The following is a 25781-nucleotide window of genomic DNA, read 5'->3' on the forward strand; positions in this document are numbered from 1 at the left end:
CAAGGCGCAATGTTGCTTATTGAAGCGACCGTGGCCATGATGTACGCTGCAGACACGAGTGGCTTAACCAGTTATTAATGTTTCCTAGTTTTGATTTGTTTAAAGGGAATTGTTTTAAGCAGTGTTTTGAGGCACCTATTCAGGCAGTCTTTGGCAATCGACTTTACCATGTGTGTGGGCGGCCACTGAGCCGTTTCTGTGCATGTGTCAAAGACAAAACGGTTTTACTTTTTTGGAAAATACCAGCAGCCTTCCTTTTGTATAGCCGCTTGAAAAAGCCAACTGGCTACAATTGTAATTTTAGTCTTGTTATTTTTGTAAGCTGTTCGACGGCATCCAGGGTAGCTTTGTGGAGTCCGCTTGCTCTATCAGAGGACGCGTGTTGTATTGGGGTAGCTTTGTGGAGTCTATGCGTGCATGTATGGTGGACATCTTTTGCACCGTACGTAGCCAATGGTGCTACTCGGAGGTGCGAATCTGCTTGGCTCCACCAGAATAAGCATTTGCAGTTTTCGCGAAATCCCTTGTCTTCCATTCTTGGAGGAAATCTCTGCACCCTCCCGCGTGGGTTGTTATTGTTGGGACACAGTTCAGAGCAGTTCCCATTGTTGTCGGGGCAGAGAGAAACCAGAGCTGTTCCTTGGTTGGTTCTTCATTCCGGTTCTTGTTCGGGGCACTACTGTGTCCCCCATGTCTCTGGCCACGAGGTGTTATCTCAGCAGTGTGCAGGAATGCACACTACCTCCTCTCGTTTGCACCCGATGTATTTAGAATGCATCTTGCATCACTTCAACGTTTGTTCTCGTAATAAAAACCTCCCATTATGCCCATTCAAAGGTTGTCCGGAGAGTTGCTCTTCTTGAGTCGATACAATAGCACCGATTCCGCTCCTGTGCCCAGATTTAGACTGCGGAGTTATATTCCGGTGAGTTTTCCAACAGCATCGGCTTCGTTAGTGGCAATCTTGTCGAGTATCAGCCACCACATATCACAAACAGCTCCATTGTGTCTCCCATCTATCTATACTTCTACTTCCCTCTCGGTAAAAAAAATTGTATTCACAAAAAATCCCATCGCATCAATTCAGTGCATTCGAATATTCCACGCAGGGCTTTTATATGCATCACATTGCAATCAGCAAGATATTTTTTTCATTCTCTGATTCCACTGTTAGCTTTGCTCTAATTATGCTTCTACTTGCTCACTGAATCGAATACTGCAGGCAAAGGTCACCCAAAAGCTCTGTGGTCGATCCCCGCTCCCCCGTTCGTTCCAGTTGCTAAATAGAGCCCGCAAAAACGTGCACTGTGCCGTGGATAATGGCGTGACTGCGCGGCTTTGTGGCGACCTACTGTGGCGCATTGCATTCGTTGTCAGCTGTGAGGCGCACGATATTTTCCGAGGATTATTTTGGCGATTGAAGCCCTAAAAACGCGCATTTAAAGCCGCCCCCAAAGCTGATAACTGCCCCATGCACTGGATTTCAATGGGCCACAACGGTGTCATGAATTGGAATTTCTAAATCTGTCGAGCCTGCGGAGGCGTAATTCTTACTTTATTTTCATGGAACCCCTCCGTGAGTTCCCATTGCTCAATGCGAGTAATGCAGGTGGACGCCCTGTTCAAGCAGCTTATATAACAACATAAACAACAACGGGTTGTTTGTGAATATGTTTTTGATGGCGTCATCGATTTCCCAATGTGAATTCTGACTATTAACGTACACTGACAACATTGAACTGATATCACACCATCCAGATACTCACCATCATCATCATCATCATTGTAAGTCATGATCAATCCACTACGGTCAAACAGTCTATCTGGTGCCTGCACGGGAGCCTATTTGTATTGCTCCATCTCTGCAGTGGATGTCCCGTTTGTGCGTGCTCGCTGTTTTGGCTCCACTGTATCAACCATCAGCCATCATCCCTTCTAAAAATACTTTTTTCACGGTGTAAATTTTGACTTTCACCTACATATGATTCTCCAATCCATATATTTGTCTATCGGTCTCACGGTGTAATTCCAAGTTTGAACGTCTTCCAGCGTCTTTGCACACTTTTCAAGTGTTATTTAAATGTTTTGTCAAAGTCGGCGTGTCTGATGCATGTGTCAAGAGCTGGTAATATGCGTAAATTTAAAACTTTCTTTTACCCGGCAAGAAAATAGCTGGTGGCAAAAAATTTCATTCAGATGGCATCATTGTTTCCCCCCGCCTCCCTGTGGAATTCACAGTAATACCGATATTCCCCGTGTGAATTCTGGACTCTATTAATGTGGACCTACAGCACTCGTATCGATGTTAACACGTCAACCTCATCGATACATCGTTACTGTCACCGCGCCTGAGAGAGAATCCTGTCCATTTCTTCCTCGTGGGAAAATGTCAGTTTTAAGGAGCGAGAGGCATTTCGACGGTGGTGTGAACTCGGGATGCCGCGACAGTGCGGCGATGCTACGAACAATCGCACGTGCGGGTCTAGGGCATCGTTCGTCGTGTGAATGATTATCGTTGCTAGTTTTTACACGTAATTTCCCCGATGAAATAAAATGTCATTTTCTAATGAAATGCTTATATCATATTAATGATAATGAAAAGTTCACAATAATAATTTTGTGGGTTTTTTTGCAGAAGAGCTATTAACCAGCTTTATTAGGTACCTTGCACAATTCTGACCGGATAACCTGACGTCACGGTGGGTTTTACTTTTCATAATTTCATCGCAATCTAACGGCGCGTGCATTTTAAGCGTAACATAGCAAGGCTAACAACGATTTACGGAGGCTTTCCTTGGGTGAATACAACAACTGTTGATAGCGTCACATCGTGTCGCGTGCAATTACATCGCGGCGGCGGCGGCGGTGGCGGCTGTGACCCTCGTATGTGAACGTTCCCGCTGGCGATGTTGCGACAGCGACAGACAACGAAGGGGGATGGGGCTGTGATCACGAGGTCTTCGGGCTCTCTAGCCAGACGCGGAGGATGGGGGGGGGGGAATTCACGAGAATGGGCCTCATCTCCGTGAAATCCATTTTCATATTCTGTTGGCAGCATTCACAAAGCCTACCGGGAGTTCCACTGACCGTGCAGTCCAGGGCAAAAAAAGAAAAATGCTTTCCAGCTAAGCAGGAGCATCGTGGAGTGACAGAGCGGTGTTTATTGCCGTCACGGAAGTCTCGAATTTTCTAAAAAGGTGTCGCTTTGGATATTTGAGTTCAATCACCGCGTGGCTTCATCCCAGCAAAGTGCTACTTTGTCGCATACTGCTATATGCTTGCCATGCCTGAGGTATGGCGTAGTCGGAATTAGGCTTATGCGTTGCTGTACAGAGTGTTAATGCGGTGCCTCTAAGTTACGATGTCTACGCATACATTGTGTAAAAAAAATACGGCATCTCGCTGAAATAAAGTAAATAAAATAACGACCGTACTTGAACGAAATATTGTGTTATAACAAGTTATCATCATAAGTCGTAATACATGGAGAAAAAAAAACAATTGTTTTCATACACAGTTCACCATCTGTCGCCTAAATATCCGCATACACTTGCGTATTTCAAGAAATGTGTGAACTCCTTGATCACAAACGTAACTGTGCTGTTTGTTGCTGCCCGCTTGGTGCATTTGGCCATTTGGTCCCCGTGCTCAGCAACCGCGATTTAGCAAAATAACAAAAAAAAACAATGCCCTCGTACCTTGTGGTGTTGAGAGCTTAGGTTTTAAGTCTGTTACGTCAATTATTATAATGCACTCAATTGAAATGTTTTGTCTTTGGAAATGATTAACTTTCCGTTGTTTTGGATGTGTTAATATCTCAGTGTGCGCGTTGCCCTTAATGAAGTGCACATTTAGCGGATGCTCGCTGCGCGCCGTTGCGCGATGCTGTTCAATTGTGCAATTTCGTTTTCGCGTGCTGCTGTATGAGCGGAGCGTAATCCCACGATTGAAAGAGTGTACGGGATGGCACCAAGTTGCCTTCATTGCTCACAGTGCCTCTCGACAGCGCTTTCCTCGTCCTCCGGGACCTGGTCAGATGAAAAACACTGCCCCAAACTGTGTTGCAAGGCCCCATAATGTTGTGCTAGGCACGGAATACAGACTCACAACGCATTGCAGAGCAGCATGATCGGTGAGAGCATGTGATGCTTTGTTTTTTTCGGTAAAGTCACGTAGAAAGAAAATACATTTAAACAATAGAATACGACGTTTCGATTGCAACACAAGCAGTCGTCATCAGGTAGAACTAAATTTGAGATAGAGACAAAACACAGACATGGAGACAGACAGACAGACACATAAGCAGCGAGAGACAACACAGATACACAGAGAGAGAGAGACACACACACACAACATAGACACACAGAGACACACAACATAGACACACAGAGACACAACATAGACACCGTCTGTGAGTCTATGTTTTGTCTCCCTCTGTGTGTCCCTCTGTTGTCCCTCTCTGCTTGTGTGTCTGTCTGTGTGTCTCCGTATCTGTTGTCTCTCCCTCAAATTTAGTTCTACCTGATGACTGCTTGTGTTGCAATCGAAACGTCGTATTCTATTGTTTTATTTATTTTATTTTCTACGTGACTTTACCGAAAGAAGAAAAGAGTAATTCCTGCAGTCACGAAAGCTTCAAATCAATTTTAAAGCATATGATGCTTTTCATTTGCTCCCTAACCATAATGCTGCACTGCTACACATAATACACTATTTCATACACTTGCTTTTTGTGTTAATTAGGGACCCATAGATTGAATCGAGTACTTTTGCCATCATGTGCATCTGGTAACACACCAGCATTCGTTCAAAAAGCCTGACCACTGATGACACCCAAAAGGTCAAACCTCCTATTAGAGTTGCCTTGCTTAAATTAATACTGCTGGTTCATATGGTCTGGAAAGTCAATAGGCTGATGGACTGAACACACACATTTTACATACAAGTGAATTTCTGCTGGAAATTTTTTTTTTAACTGGTCAAGTTTACTAAAACTATGGAACAATTGTCCCCACTTCGTGTAGAGCAGAGTACTTCTTCAAGCGTGGAAACTTCCACACCTGAGATTACCGCGAGGTCTATTACTCCGATTGCAGGATCACGTGACAAGGGTGACAGCTTAGGGCAGGCTTGCATCTAGCAGTGGAGTGACCATGGCTGCTGATGATCATGTGACCCGGTACACCATCAACTGCCCCCTGCTTCATACAAATTTGGATGCAACTCACTGGGGCAGCCACATTCATGGGCTTCTCTTTGTTTATTTATTAATACTCAAGATGCACGCTGACGATGTGAGCTGCTTTGTCTTGCTGCACATATTTGCGTGCATATTTGAGAAAAATGTAACTCATTATCGCTCCTATTTAAAAATTTAGGAGCTGTTGATCATTCTAAGGGTTAATGGTCATTGTAGCAGGGCATTAAATAATATTTATTTACACCCAGCCCATTAGCTCCTTAGTGCTAGCTCAATACCTTTCATGGCCCTAATACTGCTACACTTAGCTGCAGAGCATATTAATAATGCATAGTGACATGCTGCCTAATATATAGCATTTATATGGTGCACGTTATAAACTTAAGACACGTCCAGAGGTTCACAGTATTTTCAAAAATAAACTTTCTACGTTTTTTTAAACTTGAAATAACATCGTTGTGCGAGAGTGCTGATATAATCGCATGACACACACACACTGTACGAATATTATAAAGAGACACATGCAATATCCTGCAGGGCTCTGCTACGTTTTTTTTGCGTTCACGCATTTGCGGTGTCAGTTCCACGACAGCTCACCACTTACGACTTTTTTGGGCTCATTCATCAGTCGCGCCCTCAACTTTCCAAGCGAGCAGCAGATGAGACGAGAGTGAAACCTCGTCTTGCGTTGCGCTCAAACGTGATTTGGTTTGTGGCCATGATCAGCGCCTTGGGAACCGTGCCAAAATCGCTCCGAAGAAGAAAACGAATGAAAAGCAGCTGGCGTTACACTTTGTTGCAAATGTGCATGTCGTAAATGCTACGGCCCGGCTCGGTTATTCAAGGAACACAGCTTTGGCGAGGCCATTTACCAACATCTGATCTCAGCAGTTCTGCTGGCAGCATTTTGAATGTATTTCGAGCCATTAAACTGACAGGAGATCGATAATCTTAAAGACCAATAAATCATACACAAACACATCATCGTGCGTGGCCGTGAGATAGCCTCCTTTAATATGCATCTCGCATGCAAAGAGCGATTCTGAAATCGAACAGAAAAGGGTGGCATATGGACGTGCAAAAGGAAGATCATGATGAGCTAAGGACGATTAATTCCGTCCAGTGCTGTGGAGCAGCGTTAAACATGTGATAGGCAATTTAAGTAAACGACAGCATGTCTAACCATTGTCCACCGCTGCTGCTGTGTGCAGTGTGGAGTTGCCGCTCGATAGATCGGAGGCGGTGACTGATCGTGGTGTGAAGACTTCCATGCCCCTCGTTCGCGCGCACGGTGAGTGGAGTTCACTCTTCCTCCCCCGAGCGCGTTTCACTCATGCAGCCTCGCGGCCCCCGGTGCTCCTCCTCATCCGCTGCTGCTGCTGCTTCTTCTTCTTGCATTTGCCATCAAAGGTCTACGTCCAAGGACACGTAACGGCTTGTGTCGCCGCTTCATCACGTTCAATTCAGACTTCTCTCCCCACCGTCCATCCGTCATGTGGGAACAGTCCTCGGCAATGTGGACGTCTGCTCGATTGGCAGCTCTGCAGTCGCGTGCGGTAGGGGTGGCACGCAAACCGAAGACGGTGCCAAGTCCGCGTGCCAAGGTGCCCGTAGCCACACGCCAGCCTGTGTTAAGCGTGGCCCAGAGCAATCTGGCTAGCCACTGCGCGGTGCAGTGGAGGGTTTGAGGCAGAGTCCGATCCGATCGCCGGGCTTTCTGCCACCATTGGTGAGCGGGTCGGTTTGATGAGCTGAGGAGAAGTTGATGGGACGGTTACCACCGCGAGACCCTTGAACTGCTACGCAAGCTGCCCAAGTCGCGCATCTACTTCCATTTTTCTTCTTGGTTCTTTCGGTAAAGTCACGTAGAATGGAAATAATACAATAATAATAATAAAATTATAAATAAAACATAATAAAATCATTCTCACGACGTTTCGGCCACAACGCAAGCAGCCGTCCTCAGGTGGAGAACAGGTCTGTCGAGAAGGCTGAGTCTGAAGCAAAAAATACTTCCATTTTGAAAAAAATACTTCCATTTTGTTTATTGTTAGTATTATGCTTCCTGAATGTGCTGTTTACGTTTATACGCTTGCTGCAGTACAGCTTGGTTATTCAGATGCCATAAAAATTAAATAGCAAGTTGGGCAATGGCGTTTTTGCTCAGCGCACTGTGTCACGGTAAGCGTTGGGTGGAGTGCGAGTGCTTTGAACCTGGCTATCTGAGTTCGATTCCCGGACAGGGCGAGCATCAGTGGTGAGTGATATCAGAACTGGTCCTGATTCCTTCACCAATCCTCACTGGTCCAGTATGGTGAAGTATGGTCATACAACCCTCAAAAACAGCTTGTTGAGGACGTCATCCAGTATTGGTTGAAAAAGGGTAGAATATTATTGTTATGAATGCATTCAAATTATTAGTAGAATTTTGATCAGTGTTCTGTGGAAGGACCTTATTTTGAACAGGCTGCTCAATCACCAGCGTTTTTCTAAAATGCTCCTAAAATAGCTTATGGAATTCAATATATTACGGCAAATGTGAGGTTTATGCAATGCTTAGATTCCTGAACAGACAGGATATTGTCATGAAGTGAATGACATCATGCTTATTTCTGATCTGCAATGAGTCTCACGGTGAATGCGGATTTCAAACATCGTGGTCTTTGTGAAAACTCGTGTGGGTTTTCACACTTTTTTTTTAGATTGGCTTAGAACACCACAGAGCTTCTGAACAAGAGCAAGTCATTCGTTTCGTCCCTTTAAGTCCCACCTCATGTTAACGTTACCTTACCCTGACGCTTTTCTGATTCGTTTTTATTTCACCACGAATTGAATTGTCAGCAATCATGGCTGCCCCGCCCCCCCCCCCCCCCCCAGAACGTTGTTTTGGTGAGAATTTCATTTTGTCATTTTTAGAAAATGAATTCTTGCCACACTACATGGCAGGAGTTATGAACGCATGCAAATGCACTTAATTTAGCTGACTTCAACTCGCACCAGTGTCACTTTCCCAACAGCCTGTCTCTGACACCTCTAATCCCTTCAAGCAAGAACAAACAGAAACAAAGATTAATGTCTCTTTTCTTTAAAGCAAGGATTGACGTGCTCTCGTGTTGATTGGGCCCGAGTTGCTGTCCGAAGGGTGGCGGTTCCATTTTAAAGTGAATTTCAAGTGAATCCGCACCTCCGACTTAGCACAGTTGGTTATGTACGTTGCGAAAGAAGCTCAACATACATGCATACATTTGCTTACCACAGATGAACCACATTACCTTGCTGATCTCGTCAAACAGCATAAACCATCACGCGAACTCTGGTCATCCTCGCAGCGATATTTGGCTGGCCATTGAACAAAGACGGCCACTGCATCGAGCGCTTTCAGATGCACTTCTGCGGCCATCTGAAACACTCTTCCTTCTGATATGAGGAAGCCACTGGAGCTGTATACTTTAAAATTATCCAGATTGAAAACTCATATCTTTAATACTGCTTTTTGTGATTAGTTTGTTATCTTTCCCCCGCACCTCCGATTATCACGGTTGACTACGTATGGCGTGAAAGAAGTTCAACATACATGCATAGAATTGGCCCTCGGCTCTCCGGCGGGTTCTTGGGATGTTCTCTCGTCGTGTGCCCTCTTTAAACTCCCTCCATCCGGTCCCGTTTTGGTATCTCTACTTCATTTCTTCTACGGTACACAACCCTGGCCCACGACCATTTCCTCACCCCTCCTTCCTTCAAGTCGTGCAGCAGCATGTTCCTTTCTCTGCCTCCTTGGCCATTTTCCCAACATCCTTCGTTGAACTCCCTTTGTCGAGCTCTCTCCCCCTGTGAGAAATTGTCCAATTAATAAAGTTGCCTTTTGTTGAATCGTCGTTGCACGTGCAGTGACGCATCACACGCAGCGTCATTACACCCACAGCATTGTCGCGAACGGCATCGCACACTTGGGCTTTGCACATGACATCGTCACACGCAACATCATTGCCAGCATCCCTCTCTCCTGCAGTTCCTTCATAAAACCTTCACCAATGAGAAATTGTACAATCCACATGTTTTGTTGTTTTCATGTATGGATTGTTCTAATCACATTTTGTTTCGCCTATACACCTCCTTCAGAACTTCCACGTGACTCTTTCCCTCCATTCCACACAGATGGTCCCTCGTTCAATGCCGCAACCCACACATCTCCAGGCATTCCAGTCTCCCTGTGTCGTCCTTTCTCAGTGGCCCCAGGTTTCTGCCGCATACACAAAGCGACACGGCGCACACAGCCCGAGCGGTCTCACAGGTCACGGGATGGGCACTGGGGGAGAACAAAACCCAAGTTCTGGAACAGCTTCCTTGTAATTGCTTTCAATCACCGTGTTCGGGGAATTGTGCGAGAAAGGGTAAATAATAAGACTATCTTAGCCGATGGTAAAGTAAAAAAAAATCATTCCAGTTGGCGCATGTGCCCTGGCCTATTAGTGCATGTAGCTGTCAGCGCAGTGTGTACAAGACCTTTAAAAGAAATGAGGGATGGATTTATACAAAGCGCTCTTGTATGATTAATTTAACACACCGGTCACATTCATTTGTGACAGATCGACAAAAAAATAAAGCAGCGAGGTGGTTATAGCTTTATTAATAATTTGCCATCCTAAATAATTCTGCAGATAAATTATGGATTTTGTTGACTTGAGGTCAGGTGTTTTTATTAGTGTTTTGCAGAACAACAAATCTGTGCTGCCTGGTGTTATTGTATCTTTTGTGCCAAATGTTAACGCCACGTCCCCGGTAAGTATTTTAATGAACTGATCCGTAATGTATCAATACGTTGCTGGATGAAAGCGTCCTAAGGGCCGAACAGTTTGTGGGATTTATTTGAATGGGCATCCATGGCCACGCCAGGCAGTGCGGGTTGATAAAGGTGGAGAGGCATAAGTAACATCGAGGTACTGTAGAACATTAGATTTTACTATACCGCCATCTGCGGCACAACATGTAGGCCCTGTAGCAGCCTGTGACAACCTGTTTGTGTATGGTGGTCACCCACCCAAGCAAGGCCCCAAACGATCTGCTAGTTTTTGAGATCTGATGAGATCGGGTGCGTTTTTAGTTGATTTGGGCACAGTAGTAGTAGTAGTAGTAATAATGATCTTTATATTATAAGTGCCTTCCATATAAAAAAAATCTCAAAGCGTTGTACACAAAAAAACAATGTTAAATAAAAACTGCACACACAAGTCTAGTGAGTTTTACGGAGGCACACACTTGAACTTGGAGGCAACACGTTTATTAACACACCTCAACAGGGTAACTACATAAACGTAACAACGGGTTAACTAGACCACAACGGGGTAACTAGATAAGCGCGTCAGTCAGCAACACACTGCCTGACCCACTATGCCGAGCGTAAAGACCAAAGACCGAGGATCGAAGAGACGCAGCACTGACGGGTTCCATTTCAACAGACAGCCGCAATTGCTCTCGGGACCTCCCTTTTATGCTCCAGGCGTGGCCTCGCTCCGCCTTCGGCCACGCCTTCTTCTGGATCTCACCAGAAGGTTCTCGACCAAGCATCACGTGTCCCTCAAGCCCCCTTTTGACCCCCTTTGTTACCCTGTCCTGGTCACGTGCCCTCTCGTGTTCACCCAGAGTGTCACGTCCTCACCTGCCCTTTCTCTGACCGCCACCAGAGCTATGCCCCCTAGGGCCCGCTTCCATGCCATGCCGACTCCGGTGCCAGAGAGTTTCTCAAGACGCGCAGTTCCACTCTTGTGACAGTAGCTGGCGCTAAACGCGATAGTGACTCCATTTACGTCACTCACAAGTATAGATAGTATACAATCAAAATACGCCCAAAGCTGATGATAATAATAATAACAATAATGACAACTACGTATGTATGTTGAACTTATTTAGCATCGTACATAGCCAACCATGCTTATCTATGTTACAACTACAATTTGCAACATACTTCAAATGAAGAACAAGCTACGACAAAAGCCAATAATAATTATACGAATTACAGTGCAGGTAAAAATCCATTGGCATTGCATGTGTAGCTTGTGGGATGTGGAGATGAAAGCTTTGTGCTGGGATGTCTGGCTGGGCATCATTTTTCCCAGCTTCCCCTGGTTGAAGAGATGGCATCTCGTTTGCCGGTGGCACTATCCCCACCGCCCCCAAGGAAAGTTCTGCTGACACTTAAAAAAAAAAGCAGACAGCTGACCCGTTGTTTGTCTCATCGTGCCTGCAAGCGTTCGGCTTCTTCACGAGTATGCTGGAACAGGTCCACATTGTTATCAAGACTTATGCAGCTGTGTGATAAAATGTCCTATCTATATATATTAAAAAAAGAAATAACTGCATGGCTATCGGTACAGCGTGACCAGTCTATGCACATAGCCACCATGCATTGTCGTTGTACTACAAAGGATACAACATTCGCCATTGAAAAACTATGCTAAGTCAAGCCAATACTGCCACTGTCTGTGTATGTGTCAAGAGGTCAATGATGGTGGCACTGGGTTATGGTCCCATTTTAGACATCCAGAGGGTCACTGCGATGAGCCTCTGCCGAACACACAAATGGCTTCTTTATCCTCCTATCTTGAGCCACGCGGTGAAACATAACTCTCTACAGGCGAGTGCTGATGTGCCCTGCTCCATGAAGGAAGTTGGCTTCGAGGATTAAAAGGCACATTCCCTGGGTAGGTGGCCGGGTGGCTCAGAGGAACGTGTGCCTCGGTGCCACTTCTCTGAGAACCCGAGAACAAATCCAGACTACCGCTCTGCAAATTACCCAATTCTCAAGTGTGTCGCGAGTTGATGGTCTCAGCCCAGTCAACAATGACCATATACAAAAAAAATCCTAAAATGGATAAATTCCACATCTGATAATTAAATGTATCAGTTGTGTTGTCTTGCAAGACTATTGACCTCACACGGCAGAGTGGATGGGGACGCCGCGTCCCCCTAAAGGAGAAGAGGGCCACTTTGAAGGATTTTTTTTCTTTCCAGAGAGGCCGGGAGTGAATCATCGCTTCCGCGGGACACTCTCTCTGGACACGCGCAGGGTGCATCCATCGCTCTCCGTGTGGAATTTTCCTGAACGGAGTTTTTCATCTCGTGACGTGAAAGTGATTTGCCACAATTGAAATACCGTTGTGGAAAAGTGGCCGATTTTGTTTTTTTTTTAAGCAAAGAGCGCAAACCTGGAAACGAGAAGTGGCTGTGCTGGGAGTTGAAGGGCAGGATTTGTGGTTTCATATCACGTTTAATTTTTGGGATTTTATTTTTCATTTGAAGAAAGCACTTTGATACGACGATTTAGTTGCTATAAAGTTCCCTTCTAAGACCTACATTCGTTGAGTGATATTCTAACCGGACCCGGTGGGGGTCCCTACTTGAACATCCAGCACTGACCAGAGTGGTGAAGTATGGTTTAACATGATATGGCATCTGGTAAGCCTTCATTCAGCAGTCGATGGACGAAGGCCTGTAAATTATTGTGTGCGTATTATTACTACTATTTAAAGTTACTTTACAATTCCAAACTTGAAAGCCAATACTTTGTTCATACATGTAACTCCAAGTGTCCTAAACCTGTGTGGCATGTCAACAGCATCAACGCGTGCCCCTCTGTGGCCTGTACCGGGGGGAACAATAGTCAGGCTTCAAAGGACAGGTTAAGTTTGACGGTAGAAATATGGAGAGATAACCAAGTGTGATTCACGTTAAAAATCGTCATCGTCCTTTCCGTATTCTTTAATGCCGGTACTGATTGCTGCACACGTGTTTGTCTATATTCATATACGTACTCTATGTATATAACGTGTGTTTGTGTATATTTCGGAGAGTCGTATTGTAATGGTTAGTGCCCTGCGCTGAAAACCCAATGACCCGAGTTCGATTTTCCACTCACGGCCAACATCAGCGATGAATATCTGAACTGGTTCTGGGCTTCTCTTAGGTCGACTCAGCTTTAAAAAATATTATCTGTTGCATTGTGTAAACATCAGCACTGGGGAGACAAAGGTGGTCAGGCCTGGTTCTGGCTACCTAATACCCGTGGTGTGCTGCATTCCCATTAATCGGTGCTCACTTAACAACACTTTCCCTAACATTCTGTTAAGGCTATATGGGGATGTTTGTCTTTGTGTATATGTATATAAAGCTCTTTATCTCAAGGCACTGTGATGTGTTTTCCATCTTTGCGGGCTTACTGGATACTTGATGAGCACACGCAAGGGCTTGGGAGGGCATGGAAGCACAACCTTCTATGTTCAATGAAATCGATCAGAATATAACATGCGGATTTAGAGGTATCTATTCATACACAGTATATTCACACGGGGCGTGGGAATGGGGGTCGGTGAATAGCAGCGCGTTATTTTCACGTGGAATGGAAAGGGGAATACATCGCTCTTTCGGCCAATTCTCCATCGGTAATGCCTCGTGAGTGCTGCGGTGATATTTCGTTAGTCTGGCCGTATGCCGCGCTCCGTGAGGGGGTTAGGACATTGCCCGCTTGTCAACTCAATGTTCTGGTGGATAGCGGGCTTGGTGATTCGTTACGGGTATATATCTCGCCGTGCTTCGTGCTCCGGCTGGTTTTTCTGGCTTCGTCTGGGGGGGGGGGGGGAATGGAAGGTCAAGATATATTCTCATTTAGTTCCGCACGCAAGTTATGTGTATGCCACGAGTGTTGTTTTACGGATATGTTGGCGCCTATGTGATGACAGTGATGCAATACGCAAGTGGGCTAGCAATGTGTGTGTGTGTGCTCAAATCGGGTCACCGGGTTCGTAGCGCATTGTACTACTGCCAAAGTTCGATTCCCGCTCACGATCATCATCGAAAACAACTATGGGAACAGACTCTGGGCCTCTCATTCATTTACAGCTTTCAATTTATCCCTGGTGCTGGTGTGTCAACATCAGCACTAGGGAAGCAAAGGTGGTCAGGTGTGGTGCTAACCGCCCGCTCCCTCCTGGGCCATGTCAGCTTTCATATAAGGTGCGCTTGCTAATGGCACATGCCCCAACAGTCTGTTTTTGTCTTCGATATATTTGTAGAGAAGTAGAAGTGCAGTGGATAGCGCACTGCGCTCCAAACCCGGCAACCTCAGTCTTTATTCCTTGCCTCGGCGAACATAACCGGTTGTGGGCCGTCCCCTAGGTCGACTCAGCCTTAAATTAGGAAGTCGTCATGGTGCAGAGACAAAGGCGGCCGGGCGTGTTTTTTTCTGGCCACACCCGCCCCCTCGTGTGCTGTTCCGGCCTTCATAGGTGCTCGCTAACAACACATGCCCCAACAGTCTGCTCAGGCTATACGGGGAATCTTTGTTGGTGTAGTGGTTAGCGCTCTGGCCTACGATCCTGGCCACCCGGGTTCGATTCCCGCTCACGGCCACCAACACCGGTGACGATCATCAGCTTCAAATGAGTGAGCTGGTGCGGTGCGTAAAAACATCGTCACTGGGGAAGACAAAGGCGGCCAGGCGTGGTGCTGGCCCACTCACCCCCTCGTGTGCCGTGCCGGCCTTCATAGGTGCTACTCGCAAACAGCACTCACCCCAACAGTCTGGTAAAAAGGCCACCCCTGGAATCGTAGTGTTGTTCTCATGCGTTTGGCATGCATGCTTTGCCAAGGTATATGCACGTTTTTTTATGTATTTTATTTTTAATCCACAATACTGGATTGTATTTTCAGTCCCTCTTTGTTTAAACTACTGTACGTAAAAAACACGTTCTCGTTAATAATGCAAGCCTTCACTAACGTAATCACATTCATTTGTTTGTCTTTGACCTGAAAAAAGGGTATGTGTGTGTTTTTTTATCATTTATGTAAATTATGTTTACTTTTGATATTTCTCCTCTCCTATTTGATTTGCAGGGCAGAAACTATGAATAATTAATGAGAAGTCGCACAACGGTAATTTAATCTATAGGCATAAACAGATTGGCATACGGTTACATTGTTGCTCAGGGAATGGCCTTCCAGAAACTTGAATCAATTGAACCAGCATGGTAAGATGCACCTTAGCTCGGATTCAAATTCAATCATGTAGGTAGATTACATACTAATTGTTTTGTTTATAAGCCACGATTTCACTTCAATTATTGAACTACAGTTAAAGTGGTGCGACAAACGTTGTGGCATTGGACTTGCTTAGTAAACTTGTTAAATCCTTTTTAACCGAAGCCTGCGACCTCGTGGTTGTGGCCGTACAAGGAACCTTTTAAGTTGAGTCATTAGTAGTGATGGTGGTCATGGTAATGTCGCTTAAAGTGGTGGTGATGATAATGATGATGGTCCTGGTGGCGGCGGTACTATTTGCTTTAAGTGGTGATGGCGATGATGCTGATGATGGTGCTCCAAATAGATTTTGAAGAGGTTGAGTGAGCTCTGCTGATTGTTTTGGCTCGAGTGATAAGAGCACAGGAGAGGTCGGTTATACAGAATGCACCTTTATGCAAGCCACCGAGTCACAGATACAGCGAGTGTTTTTTGTTGAACAACAATCGAAGGGAGGGGAGGGAGTGGGGTGGGGAGAGATATCACGGTGGAACTTTAAAGGACGGCGGCTATCAATAGTGTAAACAATGAGAGGGCAGTTATTGATAGTGTGAACAATAAGGGGGTCGACCACCATCAATACGGTGATGTACAAGCGGGCGCCAATACACTGAGACGAAATCCTGCGTGCACACATCACGCCCTGCGCACATGTGATGTGTGCCCTAAGCACATGCAGAGACGGTAACTGGCTCCATTCTATCCGAGCTGTTGTTTTCGCTCCGCTAAGTGTGAAAGAAAAAGAGTTGAGTTGCGGCCACTGCTGGTGAAAGGACATCCTCTGGGTTGAGCTCCAGAGGCCTCTCCAGATTGTATTTTGGACTGACTATTCCACACTGTGGTCATTTATTGTGGAAGAGGTGCGAATATCTTGCATTTTATCTCACCGCACGCGACTGGCCGAACAGCTCCACGGCAGTTCAAGTTCATTTATTTGGTGTAGCCCTGTGAGCCATTCGGCTCTTGAATCGGGTGCAACTGCAACAAACAAAAAACATGAATAAGAAAACATCTTAAAGTGACTATGTGAATAAGTGCAAGCAGAAAATCCAGGGGAAAAAAACTGCAAAAATTCCAGAAAAAGCACCGTACACCAACGCTGTGTGCAAAAATCCCAGTGGGATGCAAGTCAAACAACAAGCACAAGACAACTTAGATTAAGGCCATCGGTCTAACTCCGTACTACAACTAAAAAACATGGCCAAACCAAACAACTTTTCGAAATCACCAAAATAAAGCCATAAAAGCAATGTAACAGTGATCATAGGAACTGTGACCGAATTTTCACAATAAACGACATAAACAACATGTACCACCAAACTCTGCAGCCATAGCTGGCTGCATGAGTCACTCCACAACATCAGGAGCATCAGTGTACCCTTTTATACTGCTGTGTTGCCAGAGGTGGGAGCGTAGAATTTCAGAAACCTGCACCGTTGTTTTGGTTTCCGTGCCAGGAGATTGATTAGAAACGGTGACCACTGCGATGCGGAATCAGAATCGGCACATGCATTTATACTGGAGGAATCTGATGAGCTATTAAGCTCTTTTTCACAGATGTCCAGTCTAATGTGCCGACCAATACACCATGGCAGCTATTCGCCAAGTGTACCAAAGAAGTAATGGCACAAACTGAGGCACGTGTTGTACACAATGCAAAATATTTGCACTTTGACTAATTATTGAGGTTGGGTGATGTAAAGTAGATTATTATTTCATGATTAATTAGGGGCACCATTTGATATTTCACAAAGAATTTTCTGAAGCCTGAATGCCTTTGGTGACCTGCCAGCTTTCCCAGTAAGCCTCGTTAATAATGCAATTGCACCGCTGGGTAATCGGCATCACATGCTATATTGGAGTCATCTAAGAAATAAAGTCCATTTAATGAGTTGGTTATGACAGTGCAAAACCAACATCAGTTTATGTCATCCTGACGTTTGTTCACGATTGTGTGTGTGTATGGGGGGGGGGAGGTTTCTTCAGATTTAAAGAATTTAGATTTGGGATTTTTCATTTGTTTTACACAATATCTTGTCTTTTTTGTTTAGATCATTTCATGTTTGTCATATTTTTGTGTCTTGGGGAGGCCCATAAACAGTGATGTCACTCGACACAACGTGATACTCATTTTTGTCGGAAAACCAGCGGAAGTGACTTCATTACCAACATCATTATATGTGAAGTCGCTTACATTTTCAGAAAAATGAACAAAAATTCTAGGTCGTCTAAAATATGAGGCCTGATATTCCAATTGTTCTTTAAAATCAAAAGTATATCCATAACAATGGTTCACGGAGAATATGTTTTTATATAGTCTGCAACAATACGATATGCATGTATTGTATTCATTATTTCCTTACAAACTGTTGCATATTTTGAAAGCATTTTGAGAGTGTTTTAAAATGTAGCAGTTAATTTCTTCGGGACTGTTTCGTAATATCTGACGGAGACGGAATAATACGTATCCAAACAGGAATTTCCAATGGCATTGTGTTGAAATGTTTTTCAATATGGCTGGCATTTTGAGCCAATGTCTGCTGCATGATAATGTGCTCAAGCATTTACATTAATGGCGCACTCCCTGTCGTTAGCAAAGCACACGTTTTAATTGCCATGGGAAAATCGAGAGTCAGAGGATGAATTCTCATAATTTAATTTCATAAGTCTGTAGCCTGTTGGTCTAAACTTTTGACTGCTCCTGCGTTTCATTATAGAGCGTTGAGCTGTTACATCGTGTGATAAAGTTGACAGAGTAGTTTACGAATTATATGTAGCCCCGTATTATTGATGCTTTTTGACAAGAAGTGCAATTTATTTCAAGTATGTACTTGCGAAAATATTAATATCTAGACTTTCTTTGTTAATCTTTTTTTTTATATACAGAAGTAAGAATTTAAGTTTAACACGTAGGCTTATGCAACCAATATCATCCATCATAAGTTGTTTTTGGGTTAGATCGCGTGAATATAAATGTATCGTTAAACCCGCCACCACCCGACACAGCCAATTAGTAAGGTTTGTCACATAAACGGAACATGCCAATTTGTTACAGTACAGCACACCGATCTATTGGAGAGATTTAAATGTTGTGGATTTGCTCTACAAAACACCAGTGTGCTGTACTTGGCATGCTCTGTTTACGTGACAAAGCTTATTAATTTGCTGTGTGGGGTGGTGGTGAGTTTAATTACACATTTATATTTATGCGATCTAACCCAAAAAAAATTCTATTATGTCAGAATTTCACCGCATCAAAGAAACTTTGGCCATTTTTAAATTGAAGTTACTCTTGCGTGCCAATATGGGCAAGATATTTGTTACGTGACCGATGTATTTACGCAGATTCCTCGTGCTCTCATTTGACCACTTGAACAAATCTGTCAGTGTAACTTACAAGGCATTCGACAAAGTAATGGTTTGGTTTTGATGCCAAGATTTAGTCCTGCAGGCTTTTAAAACAATGTTGGCTAATTGGACGCATGCATTGCCTTAAGACTGAAGAAGTCATATTCTTGGTTCTTTCGGTAAAGTCACGTAAAAAGGAAATAATAAAATAATAAAAATACAAAACAATAAAATTCTTAAGTTGATAAAAAATAAACAATACTTTTATGAAAGACCATCCTGAGTACAATCAACCTTATTTTGGTATAATTAGTAAGGCGTCGATGAAGAAAGAAAAATGTACGACACTGCGTGTCCATATTTCAGCTCCAGAGGTGCGTATCAATGTGGGTAAGCCATACCTGTCAACCCCTTATCAGTGCCTACCTTGTTACAGACCAATTCACCTTGTTGGTCACCCCGTGCCCTTATAAATCTCAACGTTCATCCTACAAAGCCCGCATTGAAACGGCTGTACGCCGTACGGACCTGAAAACTCAATTTCCCTGTACAAGAATACGGGTAAACCGTGTGGGTGTGACAGGTGTGGTAAGCGCAAGGCACGTCAAGCGAAGGAGTCTGTTGTGTATCTACAATGGAGGGGCGTGCCGCATAGAACCAATCCACCAGCCAGGTGACATTACTCTGAATTCATTTTTTTACCCTGTAGTAGGTTTTAGCATTCTTGGCAATGAAACACGTGTTAAGATATTCAACCACCAAATAGAAACCTTTCGTAAGGAACCAAGTCTGCATTAACCACAAGTACTTGTGGTGAACTTGCAAACAAGTCATGCTGTGATAACGAATGGCATTGTCTTCGAAACTGATTGGCCTACACCAGAGACAGCCTTCTTTGTGGCCTAGTCTCGTAAGTGCATTGGCTTTGTACTGTTCGCCTTCTAGTATGTTCTGGTCTGACGGGTTTGCATGTTCACCACATGTACTTGTGGTTCATGCAGACTTGGTTCCTTGCAAAAGGTTTCTATTTGGTGGTTGAACATCTTCACACCATCTGTTTCATTACCAGGAACAGTGAAACCTATTCGTATTTTTCATTCTTTGAGACTGGCAAATCAAATTGGTTGATGTGTCGGTTGCAAAATTTTGTCCACAGCCAAACTTACAAATCTGGATTATGACCAAAATGCATATCTTTTTTTAAGTATTTTATTTTATTTGGTTGAATGCGAGTGAAATGGATACAATAATTGCTTTTTCAAACCGAGCTGAGACATTGTTGAGTGCGGGCAGTGTGGGTGTTTAACATAATTGTACGTTCTCAGAAATCTCTTTCCTTCAGAGCTACAGACCTTCAACATAGCCTCCTCGCCACACGGTAATGTAACAACAGTGGTTGCCTTTGTAATTAGGCAATTAGGTAATTGCTTGCATTAGGACTTTTAATGTAAATGCTAATGCAAGAGCATTTAGAAAACATTAAAAACATTAAAAACAGGAGTAGTTTCATGTTTATTATGCTGTGGTTAGAGAGTGCAGGGCCTCTAAGCTGATGGGTTGAATGGGTTGTTTTGTTCAAGTGATCTCTTTAATTCATCGGAGACGTTTGTGTAATCAATTGCTGTTGGATCATCGCCGTCGCCGTCATAATCAATGTCGGGCACGAGTCCGCGGTAATCGGCCTTCAGCATTTAGCGATCGGCAATCAATCAATCGCTCAGTCGGCGGACCTCATCGTTCCTGTCCGCAGACAGCACGGGCCACCGAGCCGCCTGGCCAGCCCAAGTCCCCGCTAGTGAGCGTAATGTGGGAACAACTCAAACGCATTCGTCCATAGGTCGCTGCCCTAAAAGGTAATGATAATGCATGACGTGTGCTGCCCCCCACCCACCCCGCTCCACCCACCACCTTTCTGCTACGAATAAGGGCAGGGCTATTGGCCCATAGACTCACAGACCCATAGAAGATACGCATAGAGACTCCATAGGCTGGCATACATATGTAGCGACTGACTCAGAGACACTAAGAGTAGGAGGCACTCTGCTTATTAACACGGCCTAACAGTTAACACTTTTTTATAATTCGTCTCTAAATGAACTACGGTTCCCAGTCAGGACAGCTGGTAGACCGCTTGACTGGTGACGCCGAGATGGTGAAGGCGGAGGCGATGGTGAAGACTCCAGCAGCAGCACGACGGGATCTCACTCCACACGACAGCCCCGAGCTTCCCTCCCGGGGTCCCTCTTACACTGCCAGCGTGGCCTCGCTCCGCCCCCAGCAACGCCCCCTTTCTGGAACCTACTCGCGGGTTCACGATGTGCCCCTTCCGTGACCTTTCCCCGAGAACCCTCTCTGGTGTATCACGTGGCCTGCTGTCGGTCAGGGCTGCTGTAAGCTGCAGTTCCCCTTCCCCGCCAGCAGCCAGCGCTATACTGCCACATGACCGATTCTATGTCACTACACATATATCCACCACGGAAAGAGCAGCTATTCGGCGTGTATACACGGCTGTCCCGAATGCCCCAGGAATGGTCGGTATTGGCACAGAAGAGCATGTCATACCTGAACCTGTTAAGCTCACTGCAACTCGGTAATTGCCTCCCCGATGTCAGAAATGGCATGAGCTATCGGCAGCCACCGGGATAGGTGAAATGTTAGACACAGGCATTTTTGTTGTGAAGCCTGTGCGTTAAAATGCGTTACGGTGAATCACTTGGTGCATCCGGCTGCATGTCCTGCTTTTATTCGGAGCTGGAGTCTTGATGAAGCAGGTTAGATCTGTTCTTCTGCAGCAGGAACATTCGGGAGGGAGGTATGGGTACCCCTTTTCCTGGCCGTCTGTAATCATTGAGTTTAGGTTCACAATTTAAGTTTCAAGTTTATTTTGGCGAACCTGGTGAGAACTCAAGCGACCAAGATAGTCTCATTTCCAAGAGTGGCTAAACAAATGAAATAAAGTGAAGGAATGAAGCATATAGGCATCGGAAAAAAAAAGCAATTGGTTGACGTGATGAATCTAAACTATTGCACAAGCATAAATCGTCATTAAATAAAACTTTCCCTGTTGCATAAGTCTGCTTGGTCAATAATGTTCAGACTGTTTCATAGCACGATTACAAAAATGAAGTCACAGCAACATTAAATAGATATAAGGTGACTATTTCACTTATATGTAAACGGATAAAGGCTATACGTGAAATGAAATTGCACGTGAAGTTATCATGTAGAATTGACAGCTTACCATCAAGTTATGATTTATATAACCGAGTACGTTGCACTGCCATCACTGTTCACGCTCTCTCCGGCCTCACCACCCTATTTAAAGTAAACGGAATGAAGCGAAAGCGAAAAAAGTTTGGTTTTCTTAAATTAAATCGAGAGAATATTGTAGGACTTTATTTCGGTGGGAGATGGGAACAAAATAATTGGAGCCTCTTTTTTTTTTTTAAATGTGCGAGGCCCTCAGTCGCGCGCTCTGAGATCCGCACAGTGGGCGCATCACCGAGGCATCGAGTCCCCAGCTGCTCACCGCCAAACAACACAAGGGGATTGCTGCGTCAAGTGATTGCCTTCATTACTATCAAAGGGCAGCAGGAGAACAATCTGGCAACGGTTCACTTCTCAATCCCGCAGCTGTGTTACGCAATTCAACCTTCATCATCATCAGCTCAGCAGTCGGTCGACATCGTGGTCATCATCATCACCATCATCATCATCGTCACCATCAGCCACGGTCAATCCGCTGCTGGATGAAGGCTTCCACCAGGCCCCGCTGTGGTCTATCACTGTGCAGCGATGGAACAAATCGTTCGAGCTGATTTGACGGCTCTGCATTCAGTCATAATTATCGTCATCATCAGCCATGGTCAATCAGCTGCTAAATGGTGCCCTCTCCAAGCACCCTGCTCCATTTATGTCTGATTTCATAACTCTATCTCCTGGGTGGATGGTTCTGGCCTCTCGTACACGTTCCAGCCCTTGGCCTCTTTACAGGGTGAAATGTCTTAGAGATGGTGAGGGAGACAACATTGGCGTGATGCTGCAAAAAGCTCAAATCGATTAAGATCCCATTGGGATTTTTTAAATCTGTATTGACAGGCTGCGAAGATATGCTCAGAAGGACTATGCGTGTAAAATTATGAACGCAGGATTTGAAACCAATTAAAATTGAAGCTCTCAAAGAGAAGGAAATTTTAAGTGGCACAGCGGGGGGAAGACTTGTGAGATTTTCTTGTGCACAGCTAAAGCTCTGAGCGATTTCAACCACAGTCCACAACACAAACCATGCTTCTATATTTAAGTATCATGAGCGTGCACCATACATTTGCTTTAGGGTAATTTCCTAACCTCTGAACACTCTAAAGATGTTTTCCATTGTGCGTTATTGTTTAATAATACTCACGCCTAGGACTTAATGTGTATTCATTCGGCGAATCTAAGTATGCATTGCTCACTTTAATGAGCTGCAACAGGGCTTGTGCCGCAGCCTCTTGTCCAGCGGTGATGATTTTTCCACCTTCGGCCGTTTGCGCAGTTCAACGCCGTTGAGATGGAGCGGGGGAATCGGTTCGGGCGCGTAGAATCTAGGGGGGGTGGGGAGTGCAACAGATTGGCAAGGCCTTCATCCAGCAGTGGATTGATTACGACCGATGACGGATGACGAATGCCATTTTTGCTCACGGCTTTTTTTGTTTTCCTCTGGTCCGAGCTCTGTGGACTCCTCCCGTGTCGTTGAGGCGAGTGGAAGCAGTCGAAAAGGGCACGAATACCACCGTGCCACTTTCCTGCTTGTACCGCGCGCATTTCGGCACGCTGCCCAACGCTTCTCTGTCACCAGAGGTCGCAACCGGGTACCCAATACCCGTACCCTACCCGATACCCGGCTACCCGTACCCGGCCGAGTACGAGTACGGGTACCCGTTTGCGACCCTGGTGCGGCCGGGTACGGGTACGGGTAGACCGTGAGTCACTGGTGAGTAACTGTTTGTCACTCATTTCCCAACGTCTTGTCTCTTCTCACAATTCAAGTTCCTAGAATCAACCCACCCACGCCTGCAACATGGCTTCATCCCAGAGGTCGCAATCAGGTACCCGATACCCGTACCCTACCCGATACCCGGCCGGGTACGGGTAGGGTACGGGTACGGCCAGGTACGGGTACGGGTACCCGTTTGCGACCCTGGTGCGGCCAGATACGGCCAGATACGGGTACGGGTACCCGTTTGCGACCCTGGTGCGGCCAGATACGGGTACGGGTAAGGAATCAAAACCCGTTTGCGACCCTGGTGCGGCCAGATACGGGTACGGGTAAGGAATCAAAACCCGTTTGCGACCCTGGTGCGGCCAGATACGGGTACGGGTAAGGAATCAAAACCCGTTTGCGACCTCCGTCTGTCACCCTGCCGACGTCCACTGAGGCTCCACTGAAAACGGAGAGACTCGTCGAGTAGTGAGCAGGGGGCAAGTAAGCGACAGGGGTGCCCTGAACACAAAATACAAAACTCTCTGCATCGCGTTCCGTGACTCGAACGGTGATCGGGTGGCGTGGACCAGAGAAATACGTTTGCTTTTACTTCGGTACAAAACCTTACTTTCACTCCACGTGTGTGGAAGCTTCTTCCAGAACTGAGTTGAGCAGCTCAATGTTGACCCTCAATTATAAAGTGTTGCCGGCTGCTGCTGGCGTGACCATTCCTTGATGTATTATTTGGTTCTTTCGGTTAAGTCACGTCTAAAGATAAAATAATAAATTAAATTAAATAATAGAATACGACGTTTCGATTGCAACACAAGCAATCATCATCAGGTATAATGAAATAGCGACATAAAATCTAACCAGAAAACTATAGATAGACATATTAGCAGACAGATATCACCAAGATACATAGCGGGAGCAACACAGGAAACAGAGAGGGGTGATCGTCTCTGTGGGGTGGCCTTAAATAGACAGAGGGGGGGGGCGGAGGCAGAGAGAAGGAAGGTGGGTTAGAGAAAAAATTTGCATATCAATGAGTGGTCAACAGACGTGGTGCTGCACTGCAAGTAAGCCTGAAAATCAGGAGGACACACTAAAATTAAATAACCTAGTAAAATATCGAAATGTAATGTAATACAACACAGAGGGTCGGTCAACACACAATTAACGCGTAGCCTGGTTGATTACGTATTTCAAAGATTGCTAAGTTAGAATTTAAGTGTGAACATTCTAAAGAGAGGACACAGGCAGAGAAAACAAGTCGCCAGAGAGAGAGAAAAAAGATAAGCTTAAAACTTCCCCGTAGAAAGTTCTAAAATTAAGATTCATTCCTTGATGCCGATTGGCTTTGGTCTTTGGCGCGGGCAGGCAAATTGTGGCTTTGCTTCATACGGGAGGAACCCAGAGTGGCCTGGAATCATGCCGCTCAATTCAGTTCCCGAGGAAGCTCCCAAAACCGTGGGGTGAAACCAAGGCCGTAATTATAATATATATTGGGGGGGGACATCGTAGGATCGAGGGGGGGGAGTGCAACAGATTGGCGAGGCCTTCATCCAGCAGTGGATTGATTACGACCGATGACACATCCCCCCCATAATTCAAATATGCTAAAAATGTCCCCCCCCCAATATATTGCTATAAAATCGATTTCTATTTATATGATTGTGGTTATGGTTGTACTTTATTAATCCCTCATCTCTGCCATTACATACAATGAAACAAGAAAAGGTACAAAATAAAAAACAGAGCAATGAAATAAATACAATACACTATTAGACATTATTGTAAAAAATAAATAAAAAGTCCATCCCATGTGCTAGTGAATGTTTTAAAATTTTAGGCAGGAAATGAGTTTTCAAATTTTGATATTTTTTTCGTGGGGGGGGGGGGGGGCCCTCAGACCCCCTGGAAGATTTGCTCCCCCCCCAATGTTGACTCCATGGCTACGGCCTTGGGTGCAACGTTGGACACGGTGCCGAACAGCGCTCGGTGCAACTCCAATGTGCTCCGGAGAGGCGTGTTGTCGGTAGCGTTTACAGGTGCGATGAGCCTCCGATTGGCAGCAGGTGTTCTTTGCGCTAAAGTTTTGCCACAGCCTCAGAGGTTGCCGGCTCTCCCTGCCTGTCGTTGATTGTTTGAAACGGCCCGCAAAACATGGAACAGCCGCGTAATTTTCAATTTAAATTCCAA

At 45.1% G+C, this 25781-nt stretch overlaps 1 protein-coding gene across 3 annotated transcripts in view; it reads left to right on the top strand.

The window, feature by feature from the left end:
- Positions 1-25781, top strand: part of LOC144732291 (teneurin-3-like) — a 417468-nt gene that overhangs the window by 78264 nt on the left and 313423 nt on the right. For all 3 annotated transcript variants that reach the window (XM_078613736.1, XM_078613738.1, XM_078613737.1), the window contains exon 3: positions 6412-6491. The gene's annotated coding sequence lies outside the window, so the exon portion shown is untranslated. The remainder of the gene's footprint in view (positions 1-6411; positions 6492-25781) is intronic.

This window comes from Lampetra planeri, chromosome 42 (genome assembly GCF_965212315.1).
Source record: "Lampetra planeri chromosome 42, kcLamPlan1.2.h2, whole genome shotgun sequence".
In the NCBI taxonomy this organism is placed as follows: Eukaryota; Metazoa; Chordata; class Hyperoartia; order Petromyzontiformes; family Petromyzontidae; genus Lampetra; species Lampetra planeri.